This window comes from Cupressus sempervirens, chromosome 7, assembly GCF_028749045.1.
Source record: "Cupressus sempervirens isolate cs-2001-9-10 chromosome 7, ASM2874904v1, whole genome shotgun sequence".
Classification (NCBI taxonomy): domain Eukaryota; kingdom Viridiplantae; phylum Streptophyta; class Pinopsida; order Cupressales; family Cupressaceae; genus Cupressus; species Cupressus sempervirens.
In genome coordinates this window covers 529,167,911-529,190,043 of record NC_143124.1, presented here as the reverse complement: position 1 = coordinate 529,190,043, position 22,133 = coordinate 529,167,911, and the positions used below count along the sequence as shown (strand labels likewise).

Below are 22,133 nucleotides of genomic sequence, written 5' to 3'. Positions count from 1 at the left end.
ATGATGTGAGACTCTGTCTCGATCTCCCCAATATGACGAAGTTTGTAGATCGTGTCCTCTCTAGAGAAACGGTGGTTGGTCTAGGTGCAAAGCCAATGGGAACCGACTCTGAAGGAGCCAAGAGAGATATAGAGCATGAAACCAGCTATGAGAAAGGTACAAGGGGTGTACAATGACCCTGTCTTGCAGCTCAAGGAAATGCTCAACAAAGAATGCCATCCTAGGACAAAGCCCCCCAGCGGAACTAATCCAAGTGGTACGAATATATTGTCCATAGATGTTTGTCCTAACATGCATATTCAACTCTTGTCGGGATGGCAAAAGATGAGAGGGGGCATCCAAGGAGTGCTAAAAAGGGGGGAGGTGGCCAATACCAATCCTAATAGAACCCAACAAAGATGAGGCCTGAGAAAATCAATAGCAAGCCTAACTAGTGGGGTAAAATCATACACTAGCCTTTGGGGAACAATACGCCAAGTAAGAGTATTTGCGACGCTACTCCAATGAACAATAGGCCAAGTAAGAGTATTTGTGATGCCGCTCCAAGGAGTTGGCAAAGCCTTGTAGGTGATGTAAAAACCAGACCAAATCGAAAATAATACCTAGTCTAAACAGATGAGCTCCAAATTCGGCTAGGACGATAATGTGTGGGATGAATCGGCTGCATCTCATGATTCGCCTCAGAAGCGGAGTTTGGACCTACTCCACAGAGGCCCAATTTGACTCAAGAAAAGACAGCCCCCAAACTACAGAACCATAGAGCATAGTCGGTCTGATCAAAGTGTCCAAAAGAGTCATCTTCGAGCCCACACTGTCTTTCAAAAAGGGCCCAAGAGCCATAATCCTTGTTGATGGGAGGTTGAGTTATTGGTCTCATTTTAGAGCAAGACTCAAAAATCTAACACCTAGATAAGTGTACGAGAAGACCACCTCAACCTCCCTAGAATAGAAAGTACAAGTGCAAGGTCTCAAGGTAGTTGAAGACCATCACCTTGGTCTTGCTCAAATTCACTGTCAAATGTCAGATCACAGAATGAGACAAGGCCATCAAGGAGTCTCTGGAGCCCTTCCGGAAACAAGGCCATGAGGACCACATCATTCGCGAAGGTAAGGATAGAGATCAAAACCTAGCCTAAGTAACAACCATCCTCCGTAAGAACCCTTTTGACTCACAAGAATTACGGAGTTTGCGAATTTTTATAACAATTCACATGGAGTTTGCAATTAAAGTAAGAAACCTGATAGATATGGCATCCAATGTAAGTAACATAAGATCTCTAAACTCCACGCCAACTCCCAAATACCCTTCTCACGTTGCTTCCAGCTGCAACATTGCTTCAGCAGAGGATCAAATGCAGCCTTTTCTCTTTCAACGCTACACCTAATATAAGAATTTGTAGCTTTGGTAAACCCACAGCCTTGCTAGGTAGTTGGCCCCCCAGAATAATCTATTTTTTGCGGACTTCAAACACTGCCCAGTAATAATTTATTGTGCAGAGAAAAGAATGCCATCTTGCAGCTCTTATACGCCTTCTAGCCACAATAATTACAGTAAGGAAGGCAGGCACTCTGATGCCCAAACAGAATATGAATCGCAACAGTGAGAGAATTCAGTAACAACATTGATTTGCAGCAGATATAGGACAAGTCTAACGCCCAACAGCTAATGGAGTCTTCCCTGAATGCACAGCAGAAACAGTATCATACAAAACCTCCAATCTTAGTGCCCAAAATGTAGATTAAAGTGGACCAAATTGGTATACAGAAGCACCAATTTGATCCCTAGAAGAACTCAGAAAATGTACACAATTCACTGTGTGTTGCAACAGCTCAAAGTGCAAATCAGATTTGGAGGAATCAGTCCTCTCGCAAACCCACTATCAAAATCCTCAAGAAACTTCACAAGTAATAAAATTGCAATAGCCAAGAATGAATCAATTTTCTCCTTGGAGTCTCTTTTATAACACAAAATGCAACTTGGCTTCTCCAATACACTTCTCACTAAAGATGCTTCTCTCACACACTTTCAAATTATAACATCATAATGATAATGTTATTTATTAAAGTAGTCTTCATTATAACTTATAATATGAAGCTCCATTAATTGACCTAATCAAAACACTAAAGATGCCAAGCACCAAGAGCCTCCACTACATTGCTAAAAATAGCAATCGCCCACAATTGACTTCCTTTAAATAGCAAGTCAATCAACAAAGACCCTCAAAACTACATGTCAGCTCATGAGGGTCGCAATGATGAACTAACCTCTCCCTGCTACATGAAGCTACTAAAATGGGGAACATTGCATCCTTGAGGGAGAATGTGTGCAGAAACTCCTCCAACTCATCAATGTAGAGTCCAAATAAAGTGGGAATAAAGGGCATCCCTGCTTCACCACAATTGTGCTATAAACAAAGTCAAACAACTCATTTGGCATCCTAATGCGAACTACAATCTCATGATGTCACTCAAAAGAGTCGTCGAAATACCAACGTCTTGCAATCTTTGGGTAAGGCGTTCATGGGAACAAAGTTGAACGCTTTGTGGAAATCCACAAAGCAGCAAACCTTAAAGGAGCTGTGGCATGCTTCCTTAATAATAGCTTTAAGAGTTAGGATTTTTCCATGATCTAAAAGTCCAGTTGGAAACTCCATTTCCCTCTGGCCCAAATGTGTCTCTAATCAAGCTCCCGAGAAAGAATGTCATGTAGAACTATGGCATAAACCATAGAGAAAGTGTGCCTCCCCATGATGGTCAAAATGTTGGAGGTATTAGTCTTCGCACCCAAAAAAAGTTCGCCAACGGACATTTGATTTCTCTGATCTAGCTGGTAACTTGTAATTGAGGCAACCTCTAAAGCTACCATCTTTTTTTCTTGAACATCGAGTGTTAATTGATAGGATGCTTTTTTATTACTTGTTTTTCATGAGATGACCTCCTTAATCTTTGGAAAGAGGTTGCAGTTGACTATGTTTAGGAGGGTGTATCTTAGAGGGTATGAAGTTTTTTGGATACCATTTGGAGTGTTGTTAGTATGGGGGTCTATGCATTTATTCAATGCTTTGTTTGTATATAATTTGTACAACACATATTTCTGACCTCATACCTTGAATTGGAAGGTTTATTCGGCAAAATCTTGTTTGAAGCGGCCTATATGCTTCATCCACTGCGTGTCGAGTATCACATACATACCCTCAAGTTTAAAAATGTGGAATTGACTTGAATAAGAGTAGTTTCCCATAATGAGTGTGAGGGTGGGGGTTATGGTATCACATTTTAGAGATGCCTCGTTTGCCATTGAGATTTTAAGACACATATGTTTGTAATTAGGTATGTTGTAGGCATTAACCTTTTCTTCATTAATAAAGTTATGAGTTGATCTACAATCTATTAGTACCTTTATGTCTTTTCCCTCTAAATGGCCTCTAGCTCGGAATGTATGATGGGGATATCCTTCTAAGGAGGCCAAAAACCCTCTTTCTTTAGGCTTTGTTGGTAGCACTTTTCTTCTGAGTCAAAGTCACTCTTTGCACTATACAAATCTTCATCATCCTCATTGTTTAGCCTTACTTCAATATAGAGGATCTGACTCTTCCTTTAGCAACAATTTCTGAGAACCCACCGTTCTTTGCGTGTAAAGCATACCTTTTATCTCCTAAGCTCATCTTGTTTAGAAATCAAGTTTGGATCTTGAAGGGGTTTCTTTGTTAGGTGATGCATTGGATTCCTTAAGGGTAGATATTTCTTTATTGTAAGGCTTGTTTTTTATAGGACCTAGCTCCATGTCTCTAGACTTTTTTTCGTGCAATGAAAGAGGGGAGGTGAGGGTTATTGCATTTACCCAACTCTTTATGGGATCTTGTAGGCCATCTTTAGAAAGTACAACCAAGCATTTCTCTAATATATCTGTGATCGATATGGCAACCTATTGGAACTCTGTAATGTATTCTTAGATTGATCCCTTAGGTCTGACTTATCTCCTTGAAGTGTACTTCAGGGTCTTTATTACCAAATCTTTCTACCAACCTTTCTGTGAATTCTATGTAAGAGGTGATTTTGGAATGTCCCATGGTTAACATTCCATGATACCACCATTCATGTGCTATCCCATCAAGATGGAGGTTTGTATATTTGATTGCCTCTTCTTCTACCATTGGGTTTAATCAGATGTATGCGTTGAGTTTATTAACCCATGTGCGAGCTGTTATTTTTTACATTCCATTGTAATGTCCCTTGGCTGATTGCTTGGCAAAGAGGGATAATTCCCTTGAAAAATCAGTTACAACTGACTAATCTCCTTAGCACCTTGAATGATATTGCTCTATTGTGATAATGTTATAGTGTCTGATTGGGGCATTAAGATATATGCAAAATAGTGGTTACTTTCTTGGTGTTGTTCCTTTCTTGTATGTAACCTGATTTCTAAAAGCTGAATGTTTGATTGAGTCATCCCAACAGGATTAATGTTCAATGTATTCTCTTGTATTTCCCCTTGAACGGTCGATGGAATTGTCTTCCTATACCTTCATTCAGAAATGAGAATTTGCCTTGCATGGGATGTGTCTCATGGTTCATTCATACTTGGCACTTCTTATAAATTGTTACTGCTATATTAATCACTGCATAGTCAACTAAATCAATGACAATTTGTAATATCACTACAGCCCTCCACATAATCAGATTCGTTGATTGTTAACATACCTTTCCTTTAATCACACCTTTTAAAAGATGTAATGTCCCCAGCTAGGTGGCTGTCAATTTTCAATGATTATCATACATTAGTATGCATCTAAATTGAATTTATTTTAAGAAATGATGAATAACTCATAATGAGTTTAACAATTAAGACATTTAAGCTCGATTGCTTCTTCTCTCTTAAACATGCCTACCTTAAGGAGGGTGGGAATTTCCATGTCACTGGGTGCTTGACACCAATCTACAAGTAGGCTTCCTCAAGGAATTGGGACTACATATTTATACCCACCTCGGGATTTTTCCCTCAACACATTAGAAATACATATCCTTCCCCATCTTGGAATTCACCTATCTTTTGAGGATTTACGCCTCCCCAGAATTGACAGAAACCTATCCTCTTAAGGGGCTATAGCAAGTGAAAGGAATGGGCTACAAATATTCTAATTCCTTTGGTATAACAAATATATATTAGTATGATCCATATAAACCTGATCATTATTATTATGTCCATATCTTGATATAACCCTCATTCTAATAGATTGAACTATATATATATATATATATCTATATATATATATATATAGGTAGATAGATGGATAGTATTAACATCCTATGCATTATCCTCGTGTATATGAATAATAAAGTTTAGTTTTATAAGTTCCATATCTATTTTAATTTCATTATTATACAAATGATCTCTCTCTCTCTCTCTCTCTCTCTCTCTCTCTCTCTCTCTCTCTCTCTCTATATATATATATATAGTGTATGTGTGTGTATACACATAAATTTTTTTTGGAGGATCACTGCAAATGTAGTTAGCACTGTCCAATTGGTATGTGATTTCCAAATAATAGTGATCTCTTATTTATATTGAGAATAAACCATGAACAGACATGCCTCTTCATGGGACATGTCTATTTGTTAATCAAATAATTAATATAATAATAAATTTAATCATATATATACCACTTTTTATATTAATTTCTCTCATATAATATACTTATATCTCATACAATTATATATAGGTTTATCTGAAAAAAGCTATCAAACATCAACACTCCCTCTTAGCTACTAGGGTGGATAAACACAAGACAAATATTATACCATTAGTAATGTTAGGAATGGAAAATTTTAAGGATATTGATATCAAGAATATTGGTCTTCCAGAATATCAACACATGATATTCACCAAGTACTCAAATAAGGTTTGATATCACATATGATATGATGAGTATTGGTCTCCCAAAATATCAACATTTGATATTAACCAAGTACTCAAAAAGTTTTGATATAACATTTGATATCATGAGTATTGGTCTCCCTTACATGATATTCACCAATTACTCAAAATTGTTTGATATCACATCTAACATCATGAGTACTGGTCTCCAAAAATACATAATATTCACCAAATACTTAAAAATGTTTAATATCACATCTAATATCATAAGTATTGGTCTCCCAGAATACATGATATTCACCAAATACTCAAAATGTTTTCTATCACATCTCATATTGAGTATTGGTTTTCTAGAATATCAATGATATTCACCAAATACTCTTTAAGTAATGGCCTTCTAGAATGTTGAGATGCAAGATATTCACCAAGTACTGTGAGTAATGGCCTTCCAGAACATCAAGTCACATGATATTCACCAAGTACTCTATGTAATGGCCCTCCAGAGCATCAATTTGCATTACATTTACCATGTGCTCAAAAAATGTTTATAATGTATGTACACACGCATTCTCATGATGCATACCATATAAACATCCACCATGCAAAGTATAATCTATCATGATTTGCATTGACATCATAAGATATCCATCATAATAGAAAATTAAGTTATAGTAAGATCGTCACTTTTCAATAACTTCTGCAAATACAAGTGGTGATCATTTGGAAGTCGCCGCTTCCTCATGATGTACACAGGGGGTAGGCTCATTAAATCATGCAATCATATGCATGATACCGAATGTTTATATGAAGTCAAAACTCCTTATTCTGATATGATCAAGATCTTCAAAAATCAACTGGAACATATCCTCTATTTGATCCTTCAGATGAATGTGTCGGACTCCCTCTAAACATCAATCTTTTGAGCCCCTTTTCCTTTGAAGAAGTATCAAACTCCCTTTGAATCTGATATCAATCTCCTTTTCCTGCAAGAACATTCTCAAAGGAAAAGATCAAGGCAAAAAGCTCATATAGTATGTTGGTGTTTTAAAACTGAAAGTCTAAAACAACACTCGGATACAGAATATAAAGTAGATGCCTAGGGGCTAGCTATTTCTCATGTTTAGCAAGGACTTATTCAGATCTAGACCAGCCTAACAAAGCATAAGGGTTTTCTACACTTTAGGCTCTACAAGGCCAAGTCAGGTACACCTAGGGATTTTATCACTTATTTACTGACCTTCCTTATCCAGTATTTATCCCTTATAGCAGAAAATGGTCTCTTATCTTCTTGGAATTGAAAATAACAATTGATTTATAACAGCTAACTATAAACTTAAGAGCTATTACAATAAGTGAATGACCAACATGTCGTTCTTTGTTACAAGATAATTGATTTTGATTTAAGTGTGAATTATGCAAGTAAATGACTGCTTCAATTTGCATCTCAATTGATAACCAGTGCCTTATCCATTGTTACACAAAGTTATACTAGTAAATCTCGATCTATTTAATTGACTTGCAATTAAATTTGTCAATTGTTAACCCTAGATCTCATTCTTATGATATCCCTCCCATATATTATGAAACCCTATCAATTCATATAAGCATTTACTTAATTGCTTGAACTAAAAGCAACAATCAATTGACATACAACCTCTCCTAGCTACATTAAATTGATATGAACTTTGCTCACTCAATCTCAAAACAACAAACATATGAAAATGGAGACAGAATTCAAAGACACAGATATTCAGAACTTCCTCTTGTATTCATCTTCTTGAGAACAATACATATCTGATACAAAACTCAGAATAACTCAGAATTTGGCAAATTTGTCATTCAATATCCACTATATTCTCAGACTACAAAATTGAAACAACACCGTTGACATAAGAAAATGGACCGACTGTAAATAGCATAAGCACTAAAGTAAAACAGAACTCAGACCCTCAACTCCCATCTTGAAAATCGTTTAATAGACAAGGATTGCAACAAGCTTCAGATGGGAGGACACTTGTCAAAATTTGATTCAAAAAAAAAATACAAAGACATTTTAGATATTTTCCTTTTGCAAATATTCCTTGTATTTGGACAAAAGTGGGGAAGTAGTTCCAAAATTGGTGACTATTCTTCAGGTATCTCCAGGATGAGCATGTGTGCACTTCAACAACCTATCACTGTCAATGTCGTTTCTCTGTTTTGTCCCTTCTGCCATCTAGCTGTGATTCCTAATTGCTTCCTATGGGCAGAGCTTTAATCTCTCCAACTGCTTCCCACACATATATTTCTCTCTTTGTAGGCCATTCAGTGCCTCTAACCTCATCCAAGTCACCAACTGCCTTATTCCATCTGGCATCTGTTATGGCTTTTGTTTCTGTTACAAACCGGTTTATATCAATTTCTACCTTAAAAAGAGAATCAATTAAATCATTGAAAGCAACATTACTTTCATCATCAAAAATAGTTGCTACTCCTCCTTGAGTTAGTATTGAGTCAAAAGAATTTAACCACTCCTGCCAGTCTTTTAACTTATTATCAACATCCAAAATTGGTGGGATGCATCAATCAATTCCTCCTGTCAAAACGTTCATTTGATTTTGTACAATTTGTAGTTTACCAGTAAAGAAGCCAATTAGTTGTTTTACTATTTCTAGGCCTTCCTTTACTATGAAGATTTTGTCAGGAAACTGAATATATGGCCCCCATTGATTAAATATAGGTGACAGCCATGTTACATCCCAATTTTTGCCCTAATTCTTTTTGAAGGATAACCGTTGTGTTCATGTGAAATGAATATAGTTTATAGCCGTTGTGTTCATGTGAAATGAATATAATTTATAGCCGTTGTGTAACTGTGTTCATGTGAAATGAATATAGTTTATAGTCGTTGTGATCAAGTGAAATGAATATAGTTTATAGCCGTTGTGTTCATGTGAAATGAATATAGTTTATAGCCGTTGTGTTCATGTGAAATGAATATAGTTTATAGCCGTTGTGTTCATGTGAAAATGAATATAGGTTATAGCCCAAACGAATAAAAATTTTCTTTAACCATTGTTCAATCAGTTATTATGTATGATGAAATTCCTAACGATATTATTTAATTATGAAATTGACGTTTTGGTGAGGATGATTGTTTTTGAAGGTTGCAGGATAAAGACTCGAAAAGGAGGGGAAGCATTACGAAATGAGGTCATACGGAAATGGAATGATCATATGATATAGTTATCAGGAATATCAGGGTTGATAAAAAGTCGCCATGGCAGGACTGTCAAAGCTTGACAACGAATAACAAAGTGGGAATTTTCATGAGCTAAAAATAATATAAGATTTTTATTTTTTTTTTAAAAGAACTAAATAAGAAAATTCTTACCTTTATTTAATAGTAATATCATTTAATAATATATCATTATTTTGATTAAAATCATAATTAAATATTTATAAAGTGGCACTATTATATTAGATTTATAATACAATAATGTCACCTTATTTATACTTAACTATAATTTCACCAAAATAATAATACAACATTAAAATTTATACTAGCAAAACCTTTATCCACCTCTTGTTCCAACTTTCCGTATTCCAATCGTTGGAATTTCAAAAACGCAATGCATTCTTGTAACGGCGAAAGATGTAAAGCCATGCATTCGAATTTATATGTTGTCTTGTCGTTTTCGGGAGACAAGAAGGGACATCCGCCTATTCACGTTCTTGCCTTGGTCTGAGTTTTTGTTTTTTCTCGATAACCCGAGCTAGTGCATGGAGAAGTTCTCCCTCTCTGCTGCGCGTAGCCGGCCCTGGGTCTTTCACCCAATTATCCTTCGACCTCTCTGATCAGTCACCAACATATTGTTTTAAGATCTAATTCCATTACCAAGCATTCAACAGTAATTACGTGAAGCATCCTTGCATGCAGTTTGAGCTACGAATCTCAGTAAGGGCGGTAGACTTCCTCAATTCAAACGCACAGTATACTACAGACAAGTAAGAGTGAACTGAAACGTTTACATTTTCTTGCATACGAATTCATTTTTCCATCTCATTTCCTGTCCTCTTTTCTGAGCCAAGTTGGATCACTATGAATAAGATAAATATACAGGTTGAGTCATATTTCATCACTTGTGCTTATCACGTTAGTTATTCAGCAATAACAGTGAGTAGTGTCTTAGACTGAGTTGATAAAATTTTATAAAACCTCTGATCTTTTTCAATGTCTGATTCTACCTCAATGATATTTCTTTCTTGTGTGAAAAATTGTACCAATATCAATCCATGATATAAAACTGCGAAGTTATGTTTTAAACTGTTCTGTAATAAAGATCAAGTCTGATTACTAAGGAAGAACTGAGTAGGTAGAACCAAAAATCATATAATTAAGATGTAATGGATTCAGGCACCAAGGAATCACTAATCTAACGATCTGCTGATGATGAAAAGTGTAGATGAATCTGTCACAAGATAAATAAGAAAGGTTATCAGTAATTGTTATTAAGAACATAATTTTATTTAGCTCATGTAAAACCCACTTTGAAGAATAAATTGTCAAGCTGAGCGGTGGAGATCGGGTTATAGAAACCCACCTCTGAAATTCCTAGCCAGGGCGATAAAAGGGCGAACATGCCACAACAAAATGATCATGTTGTTGTGCTGATACTTCAACTATTCAATCGAATAGTTGTTGGGACCTCAACCCACCTGAGTACTCTGATGACTGGATCGATGAACATCCCAAGCCTGACCTCAGGGTAGGGAGGGTCGTTCTATTTATTTAGAACTTGTGGGGATAAGTAAAAAGGTCCGTGGTTGGGAGTTTAAGCCTATGTTAATGCTTCTCCTCTCTCCAAAGTCAGAGCTTGGTCAAGTAAATCAGTACGTACCTTTGTTTCATTCTTTCTTTCTTTATTTCTATAACTGATAGATTCTTCCCTGTAATTAGATGTTTTATAAATTGATTCTTAAAGTAGAATGGATACAGTTTCTTGTCAGTAATTTAGAATAGATTTGATAATCAGTAATGAAATTTGATGTAGAATTTTAGGTTAACTTCAGTAATAGTTTAGATATTTCTTATCAGTTGAATTACAATTGTAGAATACTTTGATGTAGCATATGGATGTAAAATACTCTGATGTTACACATGTAATGCTTCATTGCACACATGCTCAGCACTCTACAGAGAAATGAAAAGGCCATGTGCCTGTTGAGATATCTTCTTCAGTGTATCTACCTTGTGGCCTATCATACCTTTCAAAACATTAATCCTTACCTCACTAACTTGCTAGGGAGCTTCAACATCTAAGCTCATTCTTCATGGCTCAGTATCATTCTGCACTTGCTTTGTGGTCTAAGTTGACATTTCTTGAGTGACCCTTGTTGGTTACTCACTTATAGTGTCTTCTCTACTGCACTTAGTTGTTCCTTTAAGGATGAAACCTCAACCTCTAGCACTTGGCCTTTTGATTCCAACTCATTTATTGTCTGGCTATAAACATATCTTTTCCTGAGCTCTTCCTCATATAACTTCTTGATATCAATATAATCATGGAAGGTCCTGGCCAGTTTAGTTTTAATTTCTTCCACCTTGGCCTCATTCATAAACAAAAAATGTTTTATGGCCTTTGAAATTTCTGAACCAAAAGTACTTTGCATGGTCCATACTATCATGTTTCCTTGAGCAGTATTCTAAACATCCATCAATTTTGGCTTGTTAGTCTCAAGTGCCATGCTCCATACTACTAAGGACTTGGAATCAACGTTGAAACCTGATCCTCTCTGGAAACCCTCAGCACCAAATGCTTCATAAGAAATTGAATTTTCTTGTCTCCAGATCTGATCAAGCATAAAAGCTTGCTCAAGATCCCATCTAAGCACTAGAAGCATTCCACTTCTTTGAACAAGGTCCCTTGCCTTCACAAGAGTCATCTTCTCACTTTCTAGATCATATGCATGTAATTTATCTACCAGTTCTTGGATTTTCTCCTCTGGTTCTCTTGGTTTGAGTTTCAAAACCAATTCACTATACTTTACTTTATACAAAAAACTTTTAAACTCTACAAATTTTAGGAAGTCATCATCTTCCATGAATTGTTGTGCTTGGATGATCCTATCATCTAGTCTAGCTGCTATCAGCTGCAAATCAGTCAAAGAATTCTCTGTTGATATCACTCTATCCTGTAAATAGTTTTGTCTTAAATCAGCAAAATATTGATTCTTTCAAGGCATCAATTGTAGTGTCCTTCACTTTACCTTATCAGGTATTTGGATCACTTTTTGCCTTTTGTTGTCCTTGGCAACTTGTAACATTTCTGCTAGCTCATCCTCTTCAATTTCTAGGACCACATCAATCTCAGGGGATTCAAGGTTTACCCTTGCTTCTTCACCCTTTGGTTCTTCAAGCATTTGTGCCATGATATCACTGTAATTGTCTACCATTTTCCTCAGCATGTATGGATATGGGACATCTAAGTAAAAACCCTTAAAATTTGGGTCTGTCCTCTTCAACTCTTTCTCTACCTTCTTGATATCATCAAATTTTCTTAGCTTTTTTGTAGCTTCCCCTTCAGCTACAATGTTTGTGGTTAGATCTTCAAGGGGGGCCTCCTTGGTAACAGGTAACACATAACCCCTGATCTCCTTCAAAGTATTTCTCATGAAGTTCTCTGGATCATACATTCTATAAGGGGCAGTGGATAAGTTATAATGCCTAAGGAAAGAATGGATTTGGTCAAGGGGTTCTTTCCAATTAAAAAGTCCCCTATCGTGAAACATCTACACAAAAAGGTGCCCTTCTGCAATTTTAGCCCTAATATTCCCTATCAATCATGATTAACTACCACGTGAATTCAATGATGGCAAGTCTAGGAGGGATATATTTTGCAATATATGGGGTGGTTGGGAACATGCAAAAACTCTCGTAAGAGAAAATGTTTGGAACAAGAAGATATCACCCCAATTGTGATCTAATCTCTTCTGTTTGGGCAAGAAAGTTGTTCTCAATAAACTTTTCAGAATTTCAGGGACTCTAAAGAAGCTAGGGTCTAACATTTTCATTACCATTGAACCGAAATTATTGAAAAAGGAAATAGAATCAAAGTAATTTGTAAAATCTATCCCATGCCCGTATCCATAGTTGCACTGGCAGCTCTCCATTTTCATCAAATGTTTGGTCTATGAAATCTGGACTAATGTATCCCACATTCTTGTACAAGATAAGATGCATTAGCAGCGAATAATGGTGGCATTTGAAATTCCCCAATTCCCCTCTCTACGCTGATTCGATTTGTCCTTGATTCTTCTCAAGGATATAAGCCACGTAGTCATATTCCCCACTATGGTATGCATCTTGTACATCCTAGGCTATGATGTATATTGACCCATACATCATATCAAAATCATTACTTCCCACTACTTTGTGGACACCCTATACAGTCTTCTGAAAGTAATTTTTTAATTTGCCCACGGGCATCATTTTATCCACTTTCTTAGGATAATCCCCCACCTTCTTGAGGTCCATAGGGATGTGTTACAGCATAGCTTTTCCAACGTAGGCATTTGTATTTCTCTCAAACTTCCCTTTAAGTTCATCTATATCCAGTGAGACACTCATTTGACCATCCAATCCAAAAGCTTCAATGAATGAAGCACGATCCAATGTACACAGAATACTCTTGTCATGTCTATGGAATGATTTGGTTGCTGGATTGTAAGACTTGATTAGGGCATTTACCAAATCAACATCTACATACACTTCTGGGAACAGTAACTTTTCCATATTCTTGCTCCATGGGTTGCAGAGGGATCTTCTCAAACCTATTACTGTAGAAGTATCTGAACAACTCATATTGGTTGACACTACGGCAAATAGCATCCCTATTGAACGAGCATGGAACTCTGAAATCATTATCATTTGCAGAGATTGCATTTGATGAGTCTAGAAATATCTTCATCCATTCATTTGCGTATTTGTTCGGCTTTCTCTATTGAGTCTTTCCTCCTTTAAAGGTCAATGTTTCTACAACCTCCATATCTTTAGCTTGAATCTCCTCTACTTCTTTCTCTAACATCTTGACTGTAATCAAAATCTGGAAGTTTTGCAACTAGCAACTGAAAACCCTGAAATCTTCAAACTAAAAACTCTGCAACTTCTCAAATCCTTCATGCTCTGCAAATGGTATTTTGTATCAGCCTGATAAGTGTATTTTATGTCTTGTGTACTTCATCAAATCTTTGTCGCATTGATTTCATACATGTACGAGCTTTAATTCTCAGTTTTTCTAATACCTTGTGGAGCGTCGACTTGATTGTCCAACTTAGCACTTTACTATACCTCTTCAAATCTCATTGGTCGAAATCTTTCTGTCGTTTTTCCAGCTCAAAGAAAACAAAAAACAATTTTTCATGTTATTTTTAGGGCTTGCGATCTTATGTTTTCAATTTGAAATTCAAACCCTTTGTAACCTCACAAACAAGAATTATGACCTTTACGATCTTATGCTCAATCCCTTATCATAGTTGCGGAAAGCCCTTTTATACTTCTTACGGCCTTACACCTATCAATTTATCATAAGATCGGAAGCATTATCTGCAATGTCACCTTCAGGCCGCAAACTTACGCCTAGCAGCCTACAAACATCTTCGTAGCATCGGAAATGTATATTTGAACCTTTACAATCTTACGTTTCACTGTCACACATAGCATCGTGACTTCTTTCTGCTTCTTTACGGTCTCACGCAAACAGCTACCTAAACTTCGATTATAACCCCGGGAGTTTTCTTCTAATTGTTAGTCTTTACGACCATACGCTTAACTCTTCATCATAGCATCAAGACCCTTCTTATTTCATCCTCTGATCTTACGCTTTGCCTTGTCTCATAGCTACGAAAGTCTTTGTATGCTACTTTCAGGATCTTACGATCTTCTATCTTCGTATCGTCAAGGAACTTTATTGACATGTGTTGAATTCCTTTACGCTTATGCACTAGGCCCCACTTTGTAAGATCGTAACACTATATAACCTTATAATTTTATATCTTACGATCTCCCGCTTCTCTTACTTTGCCTATGGTCTAGGTTTCATTCAAATACTTATACGCTTGCATTGGATATCGTAAGATCAAGAGACCCAACAACTAACCTTTAAGATCATGCGCTAATCCTTTCTTTGTAACATCGAGAGATAGAAAACCCTAGACCTACAACTCCACATTAAAGACTTCGATCATAAGATCGTGAAGAGACATAGAAAGCTTAAAAATCAAATGCGATCTCCCGCTAGACACAAAAACTTAGGGTAAAGACTAACCTGATCATAAAAATGAGAAAATTTCAATAATAAGGTATAGGACACAATTCTTTAGAACACTAGCATGATCTTAGGTTAGGGCAAAAGATTTCAGAATGGGCTAGGGCATAGACCTGCTAGGTTAGGGTTTTTATAGGAAACTTAACAATATAGGAGAAACCCTAACTGCACAATATTCTTCAAGGCATTTTCTCAGAATATTTTCAGAATTTTAGCATAGTGAAAATATGGGCTATCATAGTACATATAGAAATACAAATAAGAATGTTAATTTAGACGTTAGTATTACTAACAACAACATAACTCTTCATTTTATATTTCCAATAACATAATACTTAATGATGTATAGAAGTCAAAATATAACTATACTTCATTTTTAACATTTATACCCTCATAATGAATTTCTTTGTGTAGCAAACATTATAAATATAATTTTTGAAAGAAATTATATTAATAAATAAATATATATATATATATATATATATATATATATAACTACCATATTTCACCATATTATGTATAAAGAAAATTATATATTTTTAATTATATCATCTCATATGATATGAGTATAAAAACGAATATATAATAAATGCCTAAAAAAATATCTTCATGCATACCTTTATGGATTGTCTGCTTTAGTAGTTTCTTCAGTGGATATGATGATCCTATGGATCCCATTCAAAGATATCCACGTGGACACCATGGTGAGTAAGCATTCAAGTCACCTCATGTCGCATGTGCTTGTAGGTCAGCATACATGAGTCAATCGCAAGTTAAGTATTTTGCTCGCACAAACTTTGAACAAATTTTGAGTTGTGGGCACAAGGGCCAATGAGTTGTAAGCGAAATGATCTCCCTAGCCACAAAAGCCCCAACCAACTATGCAGAGGGATTCATAGAAGTATCATGGGAGAAGTTATTTCTGTTCAAACCCATGCAAACAATCACCTTCTCTTTCGCAACTAGTGGGGAATTGTCTGATCTAGTGACAAGGAATTGTTTTTCAAGAGACATAGTTCCAAAAACAGCCTTGCATATCTGAAGCGAAGGGATAGGTCAAAATAAAACTTAATATTTTTTCCATAAATTTGCAGTCAACTTTGACACCATGTTGCTTTTTTGGAGGATCGCTGCAAATGTATTAAGCATTATCGGATGGGTATGTGTTTTCCAAATTATAGCGGTCTCTTATTTATATTGAGAATAAACCATGAAGAGACATGTCCCTTCATAGGACATGTCTATTCGTTAATCAGATAATTAATATAATAATAAAGTTAATCATATATATGTATGTACATATATATATCATTATTATATTAATTTCTCTCATATAATTATATATAGGTTTATCCAACAGAAGTTATCAAACATGAATAATACACATATATGTTTATATTAAATATTATCTATAATCTTGAGAATCAATTCTTAAATAGTTTCATACTTATGATCATTGAATTACTTAAGGCTATACAAATTACTCATCCTATTTTTATTCAAACATATATATGTATCAACTACGAGCACATAACTTTCTTGGTCATTGTTTTACGGAGACTAGCTATCTAGAGCTGACTATACTCAACTCTATTGACTTCTATCTTCCCATTGTGTTGTAGTTGTCTCCGCTACGATGTTGTTTATTTATCCTTACAGATCGGATGCAAGAAATCCCTTGTTGTGTCCTGTCTTATTTACAGTGTGGATTCCTATTCTACTTCCTTGTTCAAACCTAGTGATCTGTTTGCTCCCACTATATTGTTTCCAGAGCTGAATATGTATTACATGCACTGGTCGATACTCATCAATGTCCTTATTAAAATAAATTGATCCCCAAAAATCTGCAATAATTTCTCTGATACTAATGCTTGAGAAAAGAGATTTTTATGGTAGGCTTACAACTCTAAAATGAACCTTCCTATAGAAAAGGAGAACATTCCGAGCTCGTATGACAAACTTACTAAAAATAGTAAGTTCCCATAAATAGTAACCACCCTGTCTACTAGTCCTTATTAAAATAGAAAAGGCTGAAAATAAAATATTTTTGGGTGATGCGAGATTGCCCTTACACCCAAGATGCTCCTACATCAGACACCCGAGGTAATTTGAGAAGTGACCCCATCACGTCTCAGGTGTTTTGAGGAAAACCAAAACGGTTGACCTCCTCCTGTGCTAGCCATGATGAATCCTCAACTGGTCTCCCTTTCCATTTGACCAGATATTCCTCATAACTTTTATTTCTGGTACTTTTTCCAATACGACTGTCTAGTATCTCCTCAATCTCCTTGGTAGTCGAACTAGCTGTTGGAATGCTCCATTGCATTTCTACAACTTCATCCCCATCATCTCCTTCATAATAGTCTGTCAAATTTGAAATATTAAATACTGGTGAAATATTCAATTCAGCAGGCAACTCCAATTCATACACATTTCTAGAATCATGCCTCTTCACTATCTTGCACGGTCCTAACTTCTTCATCTTCAACTTATTATATGTACCTACTAGAAAATGCTCCTTTCTCAAATGAACTATGACTTCATCTCCAATCTAAAATTCCTTATATCTCCTTTTCACGTCTACCTTTACATTATACTGTGTATTCATCTTTATGATGTGCTTCCTCACCTCGCCATGGATGTTCTTTAAATGTTCAGCAAAATCTTCTACTTCAGCACTACTTATCTGTCCCTTATCCAACTTCCTCAATTCAAAAACATTTCTGGGACTACTCCCATGTACAATCTGGAAGAGTGATTTACCAGCAAAATCATATCCCATCCTTTTGGTATATCTCCAACCAAGCATCTCAACAAGTTTCCCAAACTGCAATGCATAGCTTCTGTCTATCCATCAATTTGTGGATGATGTGATGAACTGAACTTCAAATCTATCTTCAACTTCTTCCACAATGTACGTCAAAAATACCCAACAAATTTGATATCTCTATATGAAACTATACTCTTTGGCAAACCATGCAATCTCACCACTTCTCTAAAAATAACTCTGCAACATGAACAGTATCACTAGTCTTCTTGCAAGGAATAAATGTGCCATCTTTGAAAACCTGTCAACCACCACAAAAATAGAATCATGCCCGCATTGTGTCCTCGGTAATCCAAGAACAAAATCCATGCTAACATCCTCCCATGGCTTCCCTGGTAAAGGTAATGGCTGATACAACCCTGTATTCTGCTTCACTCCTTTTGCCATCTGACATACTCGGCAACTTTGTACAAACTTTGTCACATCTTGCTATAACTGTAACAATAATAATTTTCAGCAAAGAACGCTATAGTTTTATCTCTGCCAAAATGTCCAACCAATCCTCCACTATGCTCCTCCTTAATGAGATTCTCTCTCATTGAACTTTTGGGAATGCACAACTACCTTCCTTTGAACAACATATTATCCTGATCATGAAATCCAACCACTTTGACCTGTCAAGTGTAACAGGTTTTGTACAAGCCTTCCACGCTTCACCTAAATCAGGATCATCTAGATACAAAGTACTAAGTTCCTTGAACCCAACCACCTCTATCTGCATTTCTGTCAACAAAAGTTGTCTTCTACTAAGAGCATCTGTAACTTTATTAGACTTCCCACTCCTATGTTTCAAAACAAATGTATAACTCTACAAAAACTCAACCCATTTTAAGTGCCTTTGGTTCAATTTTCCTTGACTATTCAAATATTGCAAAACTTGATGATCAGTATACAAAACAAACTCCTTGGGAAGAAGAAAGTGTCTCCACTTCTTCAATGCTTGAACTACAGCATAAAATTCCTAATCATAAACAGAATATTTTCTTGTTGCATCGTTTAACTTCTCACTAAAATAAGCAACAAGTCTACCTTCTTGGTTCAAAATAGCTCCTATTGCAATACCACTAGCATCACAGTCTACTCGAAACACCTTGTTAAAATCAGGAAGTGCTAAAACAAGCTGCTCCGTAACTTTCTGTTTCAACAAATTAAAACTCTTATTTGCTCTTGCAGTCCTTATCTACTCCTGCAATCCACTTAAACTCTTTCCTATCCCCTCTTATTTTTTCAATCAAGGGTCACAAATACTGCTAAAACTTCTTATGAACTTTCTATAAAATGTAGCTAGTCCATGAAAAGATCTTACCTCTGTTGCACTCCTTGGAGTAGGCCATTCAAGGATAGCCTTCACTTTCTCTGGGTCCATTTTCAGACCTTCTCCTGAGACTACAAATCCCAAGTACACCAACTCCTTTACAAAACTACACTTTTTTAGGTTTATCAACAACTTTTCTTCCCTCAACTTATCAAACACCTTGCGAATATGAATCAAATGCTCCTCCAATGTCTTATTAAAGATCAAAATATCATCCAGGTAAACAATGACAAACTTACCTAGAAACTCCTTCAGTACCTCATTCATGAGCCTCATGAAAGTGCTTGGTGCATTGGTTAGCCCAAAAGGCATGACTAACCACTCATACAATCCTTAACTTGTGTTGAAGGCAGTTTTCCACTCATCACCTTCTCTGATACAAATTTGATGGTACCCACTATTCAAATCTATTTTGCCTGTTTGGGATTCCTTTCTGCCAAAAGTACTTTCCACGCGTCCACCTCCTATGGTCGGACTTGACGCAATTATAAACTAAGGATAAGTCTCTCCATCTATATAAGGATGAGCTTCCTTCAGTCTTAGGCAGAGGTTCGATAGCTAAGAACTTGTTGAGTCTAGGTCAAGTCTTAGAGGATTGTCTTAATTAGTTTGAAGAAATCATTCTGGCATAGAGAGTATGCTCTCTTCTCTTTGAGAAGATCAGAAATCAGACTGTCAAGAACTGATTTAGTCATACTGCGCATATGAGCGCGTGATGTATATTGTGAATATTTCAGAAGCTTCCGAATATCAATATCAATATATTGCATCTTGTTCACAATTCACAGCTCTGTGTAAAAAGTTGGTATCAGAGCCTTGTTCTTTCTTGTTATGCCCTCTGTTTGATCTTTGCAATTGTTTAGTGTCTCTCGTGATTCTGTCTGGTCTTCAGCGTGAAGTAAGTCCTCGTGTTGTAGCCGTGTGAAGGCGTTAAGAGGCAAGGAAGGTAGCGCACTTTCGACCAACATACAGAATAGAGATCGAGATGGCCGATCCAGCTGATCGACAGTCTGGAGATCAAACATCAGAATTAGTAAGTTTGAGCTCCGTCTTTGACTCCATTCAAGATATAAATGTTGAAGAAGATGTTGCACAGTCTGAAGCTTATTCTATGCCTAATGAACGTTTTAAATTGCCTGTAAAGAAGTGGAATGAGATTTATAGTGATTTAGGTTTGTTAGCCTACAAGTCAAAAACAATCTGTAAGTTGATAGAACTACAAGTAGTTGTGAAAAACAATGAGCCTCATAGCTTCATCAATCTTTTGTCTAGCAAAGATATTCAAAATCTAGTTAAGCAAGCAAAGACAAAGAATGGATATAAGTACTTGCATATAGGTAGCATAGTGGCCGGTATTGAACCCTTGTATCGGAAAGGTATTCCAGCAATTGTCATGATGACATTGCTCGATGTTAGACCTAACCAATACTGTGATATGTTAATGGGAGGTATCTCTGCTCCCATGGCCGCAGGTGCAACTGCCTTTGATGTCATCCCTAATTTTGCCATCAATCTTCTGGATGACCATCTAGATAAAGTGTTAATGTTCCAATTTGGAACCCAGTACTTAAATATGAAGCCTGGATCTAGAACGCATGCCCTTTGGTTTGCTTTGTATGGCCGTTTGTTTAACACAACAGTCCCTGTAGTAAAGGACCCTCGTGTAGACAAATCTCAGAATAGAAATTCTCTGTTATGGCAGACAGATGCAAAAGGTGCTCAGATCACTGCACCTAGAATGTTGCAATTATCAAATATCCAAGTGCCAAGAGAATGGATAGTTGATATGAAGGCATTAAGACAGCTTGAAGGTCCTCGAACTATGACCAATATTACCAATGTACAAGAAGATTATAATCAAGCTAGGATCTCATTTGCTCCTTCACAAACCTCATCCTCTGCATCAACTCCTGCACGTCAGTCCTTGACTAGGAGTATGTCCAATATATCTAGTTCATCTTCTGTACCCAGCATGTCTCGACAACCGTCAATGCCTCTTTTGAAAACACCTCCTGGTCCTCCTCCTGTTACGTCTACACCTCCACAGCATTCACCTGTTAGCTTAGTGTCAAACCCATTATCAGCTCCCTGTGAACATCCTCAGTTTATGGAACTCGACAATGGTGAAATGCAATGTACAAATTGCTCTTTTATTCATCCTAGATTTGTTAGAATGTTACTCTCCGGTCAACAGACCACATTTGATAAGGAAACATTGCAAAACCTAGAAGTCCCTACCTTTCATGAGTTCTTGTTGCAATCTGCTTATGATAAATATAGTATTCCTTGCTGGCCTCAACATGTGATCGCCTCTGGTCAACCCGACGCTCCCACACAAATCAAGATGCTTAATTATGCTAATCTCTGCATTCAAAAAGCCTTGTTAGTACAACAGAACCAAATGCAAAAGTTAGTTCAAATGGAATTAGCTGCTCAACAAGCCACTGCCAACACCAATACTAATTTTCATACTATTATTGCTTCAGTCCAAGCTCTTGAGTCCCGTTTATCTCAGCAATTTGCCACCCAAATGCAGTCCGACATTACCAGCTTGCGTCAGAATTATCAGAGTTTCCGTCAAAATAGCGAAGCGTGGTGGACGGATAGTGTCAATCGTTTGTCCTCTTTGTCTGCAACCACTCACCAGATCTCTGGTACAGCCCAAACGCTTTTTGATGGATATTGATATTGATATTCGGAAGCTTCTGAAATATTCACAATATACATCACGCGCTCATATGCGCAGTATGACTAAATCAATTCTTGACAATCTGATTTCTAATCTTCTCAAAGAGAAGAGAGCATACTCTC

At 36.5% G+C, this 22,133-nt stretch overlaps 1 protein-coding gene across 1 annotated transcript in view; it reads right to left on the bottom strand.

Annotated features, from left to right (window-relative positions):
- The window catches only part of IVD (isovaleryl-CoA-dehydrogenase), a 155,485-nt gene that overhangs the window by 67,254 nt on the left and 66,098 nt on the right, over window positions 1–22,133 (bottom strand). The gene's annotated exons all lie outside the window — the stretch shown is intronic.